The sequence below is a fragment of the Arachis stenosperma genome, chromosome 4 (genome assembly GCF_014773155.1).
Source record: "Arachis stenosperma cultivar V10309 chromosome 4, arast.V10309.gnm1.PFL2, whole genome shotgun sequence".
In the NCBI taxonomy this organism is placed as follows: Eukaryota; Viridiplantae; Streptophyta; class Magnoliopsida; order Fabales; family Fabaceae; genus Arachis; species Arachis stenosperma.
In genome coordinates, this window is record NC_080380.1 from 105,004,886 (window position 1) to 105,010,359 (window position 5,474).

General features: G+C 37.7%; 1 non-coding gene across 1 annotated transcript; it reads right to left on the minus strand.

Moving 5' to 3' along the window:
• Positions 1-4,428: 4,428 nt before the first annotated feature.
• LOC130977482 (small nucleolar RNA R71) lies at positions 4,429-4,532 on the minus strand. Its single transcript, XR_009085171.1, has one exon. It is a non-coding gene; the product is annotated as a small nucleolar RNA R71 (small nucleolar RNA).
• Positions 4,533-5,474: the final 942 nt, after the last annotated feature.

The window sequence follows — 5,474 nt, forward strand, 5'->3', positions numbered from 1 at the left end:
TACTTTGGGGCATTTTTGTCCCCTTTTTATTTCTTTATATATATATATATTTTTTTCCTTTATCATTTTTTTTCACATTCTTTTGTTTTTTTTCAAAAGTATATACAAACGTATCAATGCATATGGTTTTACATATAGTGCATGAATATGTACCCAATTTCCAATATTTTCAACAAAAATATAAAAATTACACTTTTACCTCAACCAATGTCCCAAGTTTCCCATACCCAAATGATACACACCCTCACTAGCCTAAGCTAATCAAAGATCCAAATTAAGGACATTTATTGTTTTTCACTTAGGGGTAATGATGTGCTAAAATTAAGAACAAAATGGATTAAATAGGCTCAAATTTGGCTAACAATGGTTGATGAAAGGTAGGCTATTTGGGTAGGTGAGCTAAATAAAATGATGGCCTCAATAATATAAACGCATGTATACATGGAATAATGGACATATAGAATCAAACAAAGCAAGGATTACAATCATAGAAAGAGAACAATGCACACAAGAATGAAAATAAGTGGTTATAAGATGTAACCACACAATTTGGCTCAAAACTCACATGCTTGTGTTCTTAGCTCAAAAACCATGTTTCAAAATAAATTCTTCAAGCAAGTTCAACAAATTTTTTTTTTCAAATTGGTAGGGTGCCTGATGAGCGGATAATTTGTACGCTTTTTGGCATTATTTTTAGTATGTTTTTAGTATCTTTTAGTTAGTTTTTAGTATATTTTTATTAGTTTTTAGTTAAAATTCACTTTTCTGGACTTTACTATGAGTTTGTGTATTTTTCTGTGATTTCAGGTATTTTCTGGCTGAAATTGAGGGATCTGAGCAAAAATCTGATCCAGAGACTCAAAAGGACTGCAGATGCTGTTGGATTCTGACCTCCCTGCACTCGAAGTGGATTTTCTGGAGCTACAGAAGCCCAATTGGCGCTCTCTCAACGGCGTTGGAAAGTAGACATCCTGGGCTTTCCAGCAATATATGATAGTCCATACTTTGCCCAAGATTTGATGGCCCAAACCGGCGTTCAAAGTCACCCTCAGGAATTCCAGCGTTAAACGCCGGAACTGGCACCTAAATGGGAGTTAAACGCCCAAACTGGCATAAAAGCTGGCGTTTAACTCCAAGAGAGTCTCTACGAAAATGCTTCATTGCTCAGCCCAAGCACACCAAGTGGGCTCGGAAGTAGATTTTTATGTCATTTACTCATCTCTGTACACCTTAGGCTACTCGTTTTCTATAAGTAGGACCTTTTACTATTGTATTTTCATCTGGAGATCTTTGAATCTTTTGATCACTGGGAGGCTGGCCTCACGGCCATGCCTAGACCTTGTTCTTATGTATTTTCAACGGTGGAGTTTCTACACACCATAGATTAAGGTGTGGAGCTCTGCTGTACCTCGAGTATTAATGCAATTACTATTGTTCTTCTATTCAATTCCGCTTGTTCTTGTTCCAAGATATCACTTGTTCTTCAACTTGATGAATGTGATGATCCGTGACACTCATCATCATTCTCACTTATGAACAAAGTGACTGACAACCACTCTTGTTCTACAAGCATACGAGGCTTAGTGAATATCTCTTGGATTCCTGATACACGATGCATGGTTGATCGCCTGACAACCGAGTGCTCGCCTGACAAACGAGCCAGCCATTCCGTGAGATCAGAGTCTTCGTGGTATAGGCGAGAACTGATGGCGGCATTCAAGAGAATTCGGAAGGTCTAACCTTGTCTGTGGTATTCTGAGTAGGATTCAATGATGGAATGATTGTGACGTGCTTCAAACTCCTAGCAGGCGGGGCATTAGTGACAGACGCAAAAGAATCGATGGATTTTATTCCGGCCTGACCGAGAACCGACAGCTGATTACCCATGCTGTGACAGAGCATAGGCAACGTTTTCACTGAGAGGATGGGAGGTAGCCACTGACAACGGTGAAACCCTACATGAGCTTGCCATGGAAAGGAGTAAGAAGAATTGGATGAAGACTGTAGGAAAGCAGAGAGACGGAAGGGAAGGCATCTTCATACGCTTATTTGAAGCTCTCACCAATGATATACATAAGTATCTCTATCTTTATCTTATTGCTTTATTCGTTCATCTCATACCCATTTGAGTCAATTTACTGACCATAGTGGGATCGACCCTTACTCACGTAAGGTATTACTTGGACGACCCAGTGCACTTGCTGGTTAGTTGTGCGGAGTTGTGTTTATGCCATGGTATTGAGCACCAAGTCTTTGGAGCCATTACCGGGGATTGTTCTGTGTAAAAGTAGTGATCACAATTTCGTGCACCAAGTTTTTGGCGCCGTTGCCGGGGATTGTTTGTGTATGGACAACTGACGGTTCATCTTGTTACTTAGATTAGGTATTATTTTTCTTTAGAGTTCTTAAGAATGAATTCTAGTGTTTCAAGGTGATGTTCTTATCATCACCAAAGCTGATTGATCATCATCAATTTAGCTCTTGAATGCAATGTCCTGCTGAAGCTTAGCTGGCCATGTCTAATTCCTTTAGACTAAAGCTTTAGACTAACATTGCATGATTCCTGGAATTCTCATTAAGAATTTTGATACCTTTATTTTCTTCTTCCACTTAATTTTTGAAAAATCCAAAAAAATTACAAAATCATAAAAACAAAAAAAAATACTTCTTGTTTAAGTCTAGTGTCTCATTTTAAGTTTGGTGTCAATTGCATGTTTCTGTTCTTCTTGCATTTTTCAAATTTATGCATGTGTCTTCATTTATCTTCAAGTTGTTCTTGATGATTTCCTTGTTTTGATCTTTGAATTCTATTGACTTGAGTGTTTTGTTATTTCTTATGTGCATTCTCATTTTGTTAGTGTCAATAGTATACAAACTGCTAAGTTTGGTGTCTTGCATGCATTGTTATTTGATTTTAGTTGCATTTTGATTATTCCTCATTATTAAAAATCCAAAAATATTTTTAATTTGTGTCTTTTCAAGTCAATAATACAGAGAATTAAAGATTCAGAACATACTGCAGAGGAATTATACAGAAAAAGCTGGGCATTCAAAAATGCCCAGTGAAGAAGACAGACTGGCGTTTAAACGCCAGCCAGGGTACCTGGCTGGGCGTTTAACGCCCAAAAGGGTAGAGTTTTGGGCGTTAAATGCCAGAATGTGCACCATTCTGGGTGTTTAACGCCAGGATGGCATTAGGGGGAAGATTTTGTTTTCAAAATCAATTTTTTTTCAAGTTTTCAAAGTTTTTCAAAACCAAATCTTTTTCAAATCATATCTTTTCAATCAAATGTTTTCAAAATCAATTTCTTTCCTTTTTCAAAGATACTTACTAACAATTAATAATTTGATTGAACATTTTAAGTATGTTGCCTTTTCTGTTGAGAAAGGTTTAATGTTTGAATCATATCTTTTCTTGTTAGGCAAGTCATTAATTTTTAAAATCAAATCTTTTTAAAATTGTTTTCAAATCATATCTTTTCAATCATATCTTTTTAAAACCATAACTTTTCAATCATATCTTTTTAATCACATCTTTTTCAAAATAGTTTTCAAATCATATCTTGTTGATTTCTAATTTCAAAAATCTTTTTCAAAAAAAAATTACTTGATTTTTTTTCCCACTCTTGATTTTCGAAAATTAATTAAAGTTTTTCAAAAATGTTTTCAAAATAATTCACTTGATTTTCGAAAATTTCTTCCTCTCTTCCCACATCCTTCTATTTATGGAGTACAACTCCTTCTTAATGCACAATTCGAACTCTATCTGATCAAGTTCGAATTCTTCTACCTCCTCTTTCTATTTTTCTGTTCCTCTGACACCTCAAGGAATCTCTATACTGTGACATAGAGGATTCCACATTCTCTTGTTCTTTTCTCTTTCATATGAGCAGGAACAAAGACAAAGGCATTCTTGTTGAAGCTGACCCTGAACCTGAAAGGACCTTGAAGCAAAAGCTAAGAGAAGCTAAGGCACAACTCTCTGTAGAGGACCTAACAGAAATCTTCAAAGAAGAAGAACCCATGGCAGCCGAAAATAACAACAATGCCAACAATGCAAGGAAGGTGCTGGGTGACTTTACTGCACCTACTCCCGACTTCTATGGGAGAAGCATCTCTATCCCTGCCATTGGAGCAAACAACTTTGAGCTTAAGCCTCAATTAGTTTCTCTAATGCAACAGAATTGCAAGTTCCATGGACTTCCATTGGAAGATCCTCATCAGTTTTTAGCTGAATTCTTGCAAATCTGTGACACAGTCAAGACTAATGGGGTTGACCCTGAGGTCTACAGACTGATGCTATTCCCTTTTGCTGTAAGAGACAGAGCTAGAATATGGTTGGACTCTCAACCTAAAGAAAGCCTGGACTCATGGGAAAAGCTAGTCAATGCCTTCTTGGCAAAGTTCTTTCCACCTCAAAAATTGAGTAAGCTTAGAGTGGAAGTCCAAACCTTCAGACAGAAGGATGGAGAATCCCTCTATGAAGCTTGGGAAAGATACAAACAATTGATCAGAAAATGTCCATCTGACATACTTTCTGAATGGAGCATCATAGGTATTTTCTATGATGGTCTCTCTGAACTATCCAAGATGTCTTTGGATAGCTCTGCTGGAGGATCTCTTCATCTGAAGAAGACGCCTACAGAAGCTCAAGAGCTCATTGAAATGGTTGCAAATAACCAATTCATGTACACTTCTGAAAGAAATCCTGTAAACAATGGGACAAGTCAGAAGAAAGGAGTTCTTGAGATTAATACTCTGAATGCCATTTTGGCTCAGAATAAGATATTGACTCAACAAGTCAATTTGATTTCTCAAAGTCTGTCTGGAATGCAAAATGCACCAAGCAGTACTAAGGATGCTTCCTCTGAAGAAGAAGCTTATGATCCTGAGAACCCTTCAATGGAAGAGGTGAATTACCTAGGAGAACCCTATGGAAACACCTATAATTCTTCATGGAGAAATCACCCAAATTTCTCATGGAAGAATCAAGAGAAACCTCAACAAGGTTTCAACAATAATGGTGGAAGAAACAGGTTTAGCAATGGCAAGCCTTTTCCATCATCTTCTCAGCAACAGACAGAGAATTCTAAGCAGAACCCCTCTGACTTAGCAACCATGGTCTCTGATCTAATCAAAACCACTCAAAGTTTCATGATTGAAACAAGGTCCTCCATTAGGAATTTGGAGGCACAAGTGGGACAGCTGAGCAAGAAAGTTACTGAACTCCCTCCTAGTACTCTCCCAAGTAATACAGAAGAAAATCCTAAAGGAGAGTGCAAAGCTATAACCATGGCCGAATCTGGAGAGGAAAGAGAGGAAGTGGACGCCACTGAGGAAGGCCTCAAGGGGCGTGCACTGACCTCCAATGAGTTCCCCAATGAGGAACCATGGGAATCTGAGGCTCAAAATGAGACCATAGAGATTCCATTGGACTTACTTCTGCCTTTCATGAGCTCTGATGAGTATTCCTC